Here is an 11,228-nt window from a genome sequence, read left to right as displayed (position 1 = left end):
ATAGTATATGCTGCATTGCAGAGAATACGCCTGATGGTAGAGAATTTCTGCCTTGAGTAGACATCGTTGATACTGTCTGCTTATAGTTTCATGTGACCAATTATGGGAAGAATTTTTCACAGACTCTCTCTTGCTCTTGTTTCTGGCTCTGAACATTTTAAATCTTGCCTCTCCTCCATTATCCATTGTTGGGGAAATATAATTAAAAACAAAATCTCCCAACCCAGAAAACCTCTCCACAAAGGCAGTAGAGAAAGAAAATACTTTTATTATTAAGTAAGCATTAAACCAGAATATGATGCGTATCACAGGCAACCCGCTGCGAGTTTGCTAAAACAGAAAGAAACCTCAACCTTTCATATAACCAAGCAAACAAAATCCATTACATACATATTTTCAAGATAAACAATAACTAGTCTCCAAGTAAGAGGATTTGATAGCACAATTTGTAAGACACAGTTCATCCTAGATTCATCTGGTAATTGGAGTGACCATCTGTGTTCGCTAATTGGATTTATCCAGAGGAAAAACAAACTTCTCATATCTCTATGACAGGAGAGAGTTTTGCAACTTGGAGGAAAACACCCAAGTAAGTTAGGCTTCTACCCTCCCACAGAAACTGTGAGAGAGAGCTCTATCTCCTTTGCAGTTTACATTTCAAAGGGATGGCTCCCAGGTCCTTGAGAAAGACAGTTCTGGGTCAGAAAGCTGGCAAGAGGCTTACTTAGCTTCTAAAAAATGTATATACATTTCAATGAGACAAAGAAAAATGTTACAATTAGAAGTGTTCTAAAGTCTGTGCTCCAAGAAAAGGGAGAAGAAAGAAGTCTCTTTCCTTATTTTCGACAGGGAAAATTAGCCTCTTATATTTGTATTTGTCCTCACACCACATATTCCAGTGCTTGCTAGAAAAACCTCTAGTCCTGTTCTCTCAGATCATGACACCCAGGTGAGTCAGCCTGGAGAGTATTCTGTAGGGGAGCAGAATTTATCGCCCCAAAATATAGTAAGTCCCCAACATACAAACGAGTTCTGTTCCAAGAGCATCTTCGTAAGTCCACTTTGTTCGTAAGTCCAACAAAGTTAGCCTAGGTACCCAACTAACACAATCGGCTACACAGTACTGTACTGGAATAGGTTTAAAACACTTTTCACACAAATAGTACATAACAAACACAAAAAATAAACATTTTTAATCTTACAGTACAGTACCTTGAAAAGTACAGTAGTACAGTACAACAGCTGGCATACAGGGGCTGGCATTGAGTGAAGAGGCAAGAAGGGTTACTGACTGGAGGAGGGAGAGGAGGTGGGAGACGGTAGAGCTGAAGGGTCGTCAGCAATAGGAGATGGAAGGCAAGCTGCAATGTCACTCACACCTGACAGTGATGGCACAGGTTCTGGTTCCTTGCTGGATTCAATTCTGTCTACCCTCTTGAAAAAACGATCCAGGGATGTCTGGGTAGTAGCTCTTTTTTTCTCATCATAGATGACACGGTAACACTGGATAGCGTTCTGAACGGCTGCTGCAACCTTCAGGTACCGTGCGTGCTATGTTCAGGTCCTGTGCCTCAGAAACTAACAGTGCCTCCTCAAATAAAGAAAACCCCCTTGCCATTTCCTGCATCATGAATCTCTTCGGTTGGAGACAGGAGATGGGCGGGCTGCAGGTTAGGCATTTACAGTCAGCCTCCTGTTTGCTCTTTGAAATAGAAATAACAACAGAAACAGGGTAAATAGCCATGCTTTGTCTCCTGTGGACACCTTAAGATAACAGTCATGGTAGGAACAGAGAGGGGCTAAACCCTGTAGGAGTAAAGGACCAAGAGATCACATATTCCCCCTCCTTGGGGCAAGGGAGACACTGCACATGCGCAGAATGGCTACTTGGGGGTCAAAAGGCAGGGGACGCCAGACCACGATAAGTCTTGCTACTTTCCTCCCAGACGCCCTTGCACTAAAATCCATCTTGGCTGAGGGCTGTGTGCACACTTAGGGGACGGTCCTGAGACAAATTAGCAAGGGAGGCAAAACAAGACGATTGGCCAGAGGGAAGACAAAGACCCAGAAAACTGTCCCCTTACAAATGCTTTAAGCTTTCCAAAGGCACCACTCTCACAGCTCTCTCGCAGAGTTCGCCCATGCATCTCTCTGCACGGACTCTGCTTTTCCAATAAATGCTTTACTTTTCTCTTTACCTTCCACCTCCTTGTCAGAATTTTCTTGTCAAGGCAGGCAAGGACTGGGGATGTAGGCTTTAGCCTCTGGCCTTCGTGGTCTAGTGGTTAGAACTCCTGGTTTACACCCAGGTGACCAGGGTTCGATTCCCAGTCAGGGAACTAAGGTCTCGCTTCCAGCTACTGCTCCCTGCTGTTGTTTACTGCAAGCTATGGCTCACTGCTGTGTGTGTCCAAAATCAGATTCTTCAGTTGCTTCTTCTTCCTCTTGTCTCGCTTCATCCTTTCTCTGGGCCTCCAATTCCACCTTTTCGCCTCGCTCCACTCTCTCAATTATTTTCACTTTTGTTTCCATCGTTATCCCTTGGCACTTCTTAGCAGTACCAGCTACATCGCCGCTGCTTTTACACTTGCTTTAGGACATCCTGCGCTTGAAATAAAGGTACTGTATTACTGTACTCCTCACCGTACTGTACAGTAAAGTACACAAAAGCACAATCACTTGTGTAGAGGGTGCACGCATGTGACAATGTACGCCAGACACGTGAACTAACTTACGTGATTGGACATGTGAGTGCATGTTTGCATCTTTGAAAGTTCGGAACTTGAAGGTTCATATGTAGGGACTTACTGTATGTCTCTTTGGCATAAGGATTATTTTAGGCTGATTATTTTAAAGAAAGTGCAGATATGGGAGAAGCTCTGAAAACTAAGTAGAAGTTACCCTTTTGTAAGAGACATTTACATGTGTAAGGGAAATGTTCGTTTGGAAGGGTCTCCATCCCTGTACCAGGAAGAGGGAGGATGACCTTCTCTCTAGAAACTCTTATCAATGCAGAAGGCAAGAACTTAAATTTGTGTAACAATTTTACCCTCCTTTACTCTGCTTTTCCTGGTAACCTCCCTTAACTGGCTCCACCCAATCCCAACAACTTTTGTCTTTAGCTGAAGATGGTGTTTTAGGTGGTGGTGAAACAGGAGGGAAGGGGGCAGGGCACAATCTTTAAAGGAATGACATAGCCATAGGACATGACAAAAACTGGTTAAAACCAACTAAGTCCAATATGGTGGAAGATTGGACTTCCAGTAGACCTTGAACCTCATTATACACATATTGTAATACATCAGCATGCTAAATGACATATCCATAGGTGCCATGACAGTTCTGAAGCCAACCATAAAAGGTCAAAAAGTGGGCGGTGGCCCAATTCCTGGAAATCCCGCCCCTTCCCTGAAATAGTTGGAATAATCCTCCCACTCATTAGCTGATGAAATTACCCAGCCGGTAAAAACTAACCACTCCATATTTCGGGACCTCTTGCCTTCTGAGATGGCCCACACTCTGTCTGTGGAGTGTGTTTCTCTCTAAATGAATCTATTTCTTACCTATCACTTTGTCTTTCACTGAATTTTTTCTGCAGTGAGACAACAAGAACCTGAGCTTCATTAAGTCCTGAGACCAGGTGTGTGATCTCAATTAAAAGACCTTGGGTTCAAGTCCCAATCTGGGTTGCACAGTTTCAGCGACTTTGGCCATTTTGATGAGTTACTCAGTGTCCTGGGTCTCTCCCATGTATACGGAAGGTATACATGTTATTAAACTACTGGTTGTTTCTTTCCTGTTAATCTCTCTTATGTCAATTTGATTATTAGACCAGTCAAAGAACGTAGAAGGGTAGGAGGAACATTTTCCTTCCCCAACAATTCCTAGTAACAGTTCCTATGGCTATTTCGTTCCTTCATAATAAAGTTCTCCATTTAATCCTGGTCCTCTCATTCCCCAAGCGCACAAGCATACAAGAAGAGAACATGAGGGGGGCAAGGGAAAGATGGCTGGGTCAGGACAGTGGACAGGCATCACTTTATCCTGTACCTGGAACATCACTGTATCTGTCCTGCTGATAAGCCAACCCTACCTTACCAGATTTCTACCAATCACACGTGGTGATTTTTCTCTCAGAGTTTATGGAGTGATTTCCTGTAATTCACTTCATTCAAGGACCACCTCAGCTTCCAACTATATTTATAAATATTCTATTATGAATGGGCTTTGTTTCCCATTACAGCTCTCAGACCTAAATTACATCATGATATATGCTCTAGCAGTCTGATTTAAATATCCAAATACTACAAGATAGATAAGAAGTTTGCTGAATACCATATGACAAGAGGATGGCCTGATCAAAACATATAGATGAGTTCAGTAGGGTTTTATTATTTTATTCCACAATGGATCAAAAGAATTCTTATTTAAACAGGATATCTAATTGAATATATTCTGGTCAGTACTGGGACTGAGTAGCTTTACACAAAAGAAAGAATAAGTTAAGAAAAACTGAGGTTCTCCCCTTAAGAATAAAAGACATCCCACATGCCGCGGAGCAACTAGGCCCGTGTGCCACAACTACTGAGCCTGCGTTCTAGAGCCCGCGAGCCACAACTACTGAGCCCATGAGCCACAACTACTGAAGCCCGTGTGCCACAACAAGAGAAGCAATGAGAGGCCCACGCACTGCAACAAAGAGTAGCCCCTACTCACGATAACTAGAGAAAGCCTGTGCGCAGCAGCAGAGACCCAATGCAGCCAAAAAAATAGATAAAAATAAAATAAAATAAATTTAAAAAGTAAAGAGAATTGTAACATATGGAGAGAAATGCCAGTCTTCTCACTAAATTAAAAAAAAAAAGGAACTGTATCCATAATTACTGATGTAAATCAGAGCTACAAACATTCCCAAAGGAGACTTTGCAATCCTCTTCTTAACCAATTAAATGATGGCTTCATTACCATGCATTATTTGTGCAAAACTTCTCCTTATCCTAGATCTAGCCTGTCCCTTTTTAACTCTGTGTTGGGTTGCACCCCACAGGCCTACAAGGCCTGCACTTGCCTAGCTTTAAGAACAACCAAAGAGCCCAGAGTCAGCAACAGAGACATCAATGGTTTAATGGATGGGAGAATCTTACACATCTGAAACAAGGTCCTAGAGGGACACCCCACAGTGTGCAGAGAGGTGGGCAGGACAGACATGGTGGCAGTCTTCGTTCCCGGAGGAGAAGGGGAAATTACCAGTTACAGAGAAAGTGATGTCAGGTGGACTCATTAGTTACCAGGGAAACCAGCAGAGGGGCACGCCCCTCACTGCCACTTTGATAAGAACAAGCACTAGCGGGGGGCCTGGGGCAAGTGGGAAGGTCAGTCTTGTGCATAAGATATAGATGAGGCAGGCACTGGTCGGGCAGGGAGTGCACAGAGAGCAAGAGAACAGCCATCTTGAGTGGCCTGACCATACACTCAGAAAGACAGAAGTCACATTTGAGTGATACAGCTCTCTCTTACTTGTCAAGCAATAAATTCATCTTGACTTTTTCAGTTCTAATGATCCTCATATGCACTACAAAACCCCAAGAGGAGGACAGAGTATATGCCTTTCCCAAGCTTATCTGGCCACAGACCACTTTTCTCAATGTGCCTTAGACTGAAGATTCCCTGCTCTCTTCCTTGAGGTGTATCTCTAAATTCATCTGTTTTTATCAGGTATTCACAATACCCAACTAACTTAGAAATAAAATTTTAAAAATCTAAGACAAGAAAATCTGAAGTATACTACAGAAGAATTTGGAGATAATTATGTATTTACCAAAGTATCTAGTGCCTGAAAAATTGGTTCACCATGCTGTGAATTAAAATTGCTCCTTGCAAGTTTAAATGACTCCAACTATATATATAGCTCTTTCAGAGCCATCCACTTTGTGTACTTGGTATTCAGCTAGTCTTGGACTGAACAACTAAGTAAGTAAAACTCCAAGAGGAGGACAGCTGAACTCATTCTTTGATTTTTTGGAAAATAATCTCTCTCTATCCTACGTGCAGAAGCAGCTGTTTTCCTAAAAGTTAGTTTTTTGCTCTCCATCAAATATTATTAAAGAAATAACCTCCTCGTCTCCACACTGAGGCTTTAGTCCAAGCCCTTGACCTTGTTGGGGAGGAAGTGATTTTCTTCTGCCCTTCTAGGTTCTTCTGGCTGGTCTAAGAAACAAATTGACATGAGACAGATTAAAAGGAGAAAATCAAACAAAAGTTTAATAACATGGGAGAGACCCAGGAAAACCGAGTAACTTGCCAAAAAGGCCAAAGCCCTTACCTTAAAAATCATCTTTAGCTAAAGACAAAAGAGGTTGGGGGTAGTGGTTTGGGACCTCAAAGGGGAAGAAAGCAATTCACAAGGAGATGGAAAAGCAAATGTTTAGTAAACAAATGTTTGTGGGCCAAGCAGAGACAATGGGACCCAGAGTGGGCTCGGATCTCTAGGCCCTGCCAGCTTTCCCCACCATACCTAGCCCATAATCTTTGCAGACATTTCTGGTGATAGCTCTATTCTGGAAATGATGCCAAAAGCTTGGCTTCTCTGCCCTGGTGCTGGATTGAATCTCGGAGACAAGAGTTTTGGGTGAAGTAGAAAAGGATAGCTTTATTGCTTTGCCAGGCAAAGGGGGCCACAGCAGGCTACTGCCCTGAAAAATTATGTGTCCCGACCCAGGAGGATCTGATGAGGGTTTTATAACAACAGTTCCAGGGTGGGGCTGACCATAAGATCAGGTGTGCACAGGGCCTGCCCTCCCTTAATCTCATCTCAGGTGTCAGGTCTCCTAATCTTGATGTTTCTCTGGTCCCTTTAATCTTGCCTTTAATCTTGGAACTCAGGGAAGGTCATGGAGGCTGGAGTCTGGCCTACAAGAAACAGGGGACAAAAAAAGCCCTCTGTGCCCTGGAACCCCACAGGCCCTTTATCTAAATTCTTTAGGCAGCTAAGGGGGAGATAAAGACTTCTTGAGTTCTCTGTTTCTTAAAAATCATCAGCCTGAAGTCTCCTCATGCCAGAAAGTCACATTTTGGGGGTGGCAAATTTTGCTCCCAATACAACTTACAATAATACAGCTTCCTAAATTACCTCTCCACATGCGCTCTTGGACCCCTTCATTCTCCTCAGTGGCCAGAAGAAACTTATGAAAATATGTCAATTAATTAATTATAACCCTTCTATGACTGCCCATCACCTTTAGCAGTTAATTTTGGTCTATAAGACCATTGGTCTATCAGATCTGATCCCTGTCCACAATACGAGGCCCACCTCACACATTTCTCTATTACTGTTTGGCCCCAGACACACTATTCTTCTTTCAGTTTCTCCAATACCCCGAACTCCTTCCTTCCTGCCTCAGGGCCCTTGCACACACACTATTTCCCATCGCTTCAAGTATTCTCTCTTACTCACCCTACCTCCCACCCCACCCCCAATCTCAGCCTGCCTGGTCATTCTTCAGAGCTCTGCTCAAAGGTCACTACTCAAGGAAACTTCCCCTAACCCTCTCTACCAGCACTTCCACCAGGACTGGGTTTGCCTCTTGGTGGGTGTCGCGTCAAAAGACAGAACGAAACCAAAGATTAGAAGCAGGAAGGATTGATTACTCACAGCAAACAAGGAGAACACTGGGGATCTTTCCCAAAGCAGTATCTCCCTGAACAGCAAAATTGGGGGAGGTTTAAGCTAAGGGTTCATGCATATTCATGAAGAGGCTTGGAAGGTGAATGCATACTTATGAAGGGGTTTGGACCGTGTATGCATATTCATGAAGGGGCTTGAGCAGAGAAGAATTCAGCATAGAATTGGGGCAAAGGTTGACAGAGTCCAGGCTCTAGGTGATCAAAGTCAGAAAAGGTCAGCAAAGGTCAGCGCCATTCCTTAGGTTCCAGTTAATCTGGTGGTTGAGTGCTCCAGGGGGTTTGAATTCTGCAAAACAGCTCAAGAATGTGCTTCGGGCTGATATTTACCTTTGAAACAGAACTGGGAGTCTTTACAGCTGATACATTGTCTCTGATATGCTTACCCTGGCCTGGTAATAGCTGTTTGTTTTTACCTTCTTTTGTTCCCTTAAAATCATTATTACTGAGATCTATTCTTTTGCAAGGGCAGGCATTGTGGTCAGGCTTAGATCACAAAGTGGTTTAGGCCTAAAATGACTTCTCGGGAATTCCCTGGCGGTCAAGGTTTAGGATTCAACTCTCACTGTGGAGGGCCCAAGTTCAGTCCCTGGTCAGGGAACTAAGATCTGGCTAGATGCGCGGCACAGCCAAAATAATAATAATAAAATAAAATGACTTCTCTTATGTTATGTCTAGTTCTCTTCCTCCAGGGACCCCCTACCCTATCTGCTTTACAGGACCTTTAGTTATAAGCTCTCACAGCACACTGTACTTCTCCTCTGTAGAAATTAAATCATGATTTATAATGTAAATTATTTAAATTTCTTTCCTTCCAAACTCCTTCATATCATACACACACACCACATGAAAAGTTAGCTCCAGGGGAAGTTAGTTAACAGGGGTTAGCATCGTCTTATTCCAGTAGGTCCCGGGGCTATGTGCTCTTGGTCATCAAGTAGCTAACTTCTTCCATTTAATGGGGGTTTTAGCATCTGTAAAACAACTCAGTAAATGTAACAATATCAGTGCATCAGATATTGTTATCTAGGTACTTCAGAGTGGAGCTAAAGCACAGGACCTGGGGGAAGGGTTCTGTCCCGGCCAAGGCTCCATAATGTCCTGCGCCATTACAATATGAGGGACCAGATAACTGGACCGACAGAACACGTTACATCATGCATGGATAATATCCTCTGTAGTTCTATTCTGTAAATATCCCATACTCCACGTCTTGAAAGAGGAATTTAATTACCATAGATAATATTAGATTAGAATTCCCAATTTATACCATCCACAAAAATACTGTACAAAGAACAAAAAAAATAGAAAAAAAAAAAATAGGAGGAAGCCCTGATGACTTTTGTGTAGAAAAGATGTTCTTAAATAAGACACAAAATTCAAAGCCACTAAGAGAAAGTGTGTATTGAGAAATGGAATATTTCCTGCCATATCAGTAAACAAAGGATGTCACTGTCATCAGCGATTGTAGCCACCACCTGCAGTGAACTGGTGAGCCCTGAGGGAACTCAGGAAGGAAACAATGAATACCTGCCATCCAGCGGCCCTCAGACTGCAGCCACTCCCTGCAGTGAGCCCTGAAGACACTCAGGATATGAAAACATGGGATACTGGCCCCAGATAGCTGAGGTACCCATCAAAGGAATGATTTCAGTGAGCCCAGACTCTTGCCTCTTCCCATACAGAGAAAAGCGCTAAATTCCTTAACTTGAACGATGTGGTTTTCTTTAATTAACAATAATCTTTTGAAGTTCAGACTACCTGCCCTTTGCTGCAAAATTCCTATATACCCTGGCTCCCCACCTCGCCTCCTTGGAGCAGTTCTCTCAGGGTTTCTTGAGATGCTGCCTCCTGGGCCGGAAGTCCTAAATATTTCCGCCAAATAAACATAACTTTCAGCTTTTAGACTGTGAATATTTTTTTTGGTCGACAGTATCAAATTTAAAATGTTAATACTGGGAATTCCCTGACAGTCCAGTGGTTGTGTTTCAGGAAGGGGGACCCCTGCCAGGGCCCAAGAGTGAGCTCTTGTCCAATACTCAGAAATGAACTGAGGAGACACAAGTGCTGACAAAGCAAGAGACTTTATGGGGAAGGGGCACCTGGGTGGAGAGCAGCAGGGTAAGGGAACCCAGGAGAACTGCTCTGCCATGTGGCTTGCAGTCTCAGGTTTTATGGGAATGGGCTACTTTCCTGGTTGTCTCTGGCCAATCATTCAGACTCAGGGTCCTTCTTGGTGGTGAGCGCATTGCTCAGCCAAGATGGATTCCAGTGAGAAGGATTCTGGGAGGTTGGTAGGACATATGGACTGGCATCTCCTCTCTCCTTTTAACCTTTCCCAAATTCTTCCGGTTGGTGGTAGCTTGTCAGTTCTGTTTGTTACCAGGACCTCCTGTGGTAAGATAATTCATGCAAGTTGCTACTGTCCTGCCTGGCGAGGTCGGGCGGTTTTGGTCAGTGTTTCCCCTAACAGTTGGGATTCCACGCTTCCACTGCCGACGGCCTGGGGTTTGGTCTGTGGTTGGGGAATTAGGATCCTGTAAGCCACCTGGCACTGCCAAAAAATATATATTTTTTTAAATACTATAAACAAAGATAGAAAATAAGCTATAGAGTTGAAGAAAATATTTTCAACATATATACTAAATGATTAGTATCTAGAATACATAAAGAACATCTAACAATAAGAAAAAGAGCAGGACTTCCCTGGTGGCACAGTAGTTAAGAATCCTCCTGCCAATGCAGGGGACACAGGTTCGAGCCCTGGTCCAGGAGGATCACACATGCCGCAGAGCAACTAAGCCTGTGCGCCACAACTACTGAGCCTGCACTCTAGACCCCGCAAGCCATAACTACTGAGCCCGCAAGCCACAACTACTGAAGCCCTGGTGCCTAGAGCCCATGCTCCACAACAAGAGAAGCCACCACAATGAGAAGCCCGCACACCACGACGAAGAGTAGCCCCCACTCGCTACAACTAGAGAAAGCCCATGCACAGCAGCGAAGACCCAATGCAGCCAAAAACAAATAAATAAGTAAATTTTTTAAAAAAGAAAAAGAGCAAAAAACCCAATAGAAAAATGGGCAAACTCATAGGAAAACTACAAGTTACCAATAAACATACAAAGGATGTTCAGTGTCACTATTGTTAAAAAACAAAATTCAACCAAGTAAATTTGAAGATCTAATTGGCTTTATTCAATGATTCATGAATCAGGCAGCATCTCATCCAGTAAATAGAAGGGCAGTCTGAGGGGTTGTACAAAATGGAAGGGTTTTTTTTTAATAAATTTATTTATTTTATTTTTGGCCGCATTGGGTCTTCATTGCTGCACGCTGGCTTTTCTCTGGTTGTGGAGAGTGGGGCCACTCCTCGTTGCGGTGCGCAGGCTTCTCATTGCGGTGGCTTCTCTTGTTGCAGAGCACGGGCTCTAGGCACGCAGGCTTCAGTCGTTGTGGCACACAGGCTCAGTAGTTGTGGCACACGGGCTTAGTTGCTCCACGGCATGTGCGATCTTCCCGGACCTGGGATCGAACCCGTGTCCCCT

The sequence above is a fragment of the Pseudorca crassidens genome, chromosome 9 (genome assembly GCF_039906515.1).
Source record: "Pseudorca crassidens isolate mPseCra1 chromosome 9, mPseCra1.hap1, whole genome shotgun sequence".
Lineage (NCBI taxonomy): Eukaryota > Metazoa > Chordata > Mammalia > Artiodactyla > Delphinidae > Pseudorca > Pseudorca crassidens.
This window is presented reverse-complemented; position numbering follows the sequence as displayed.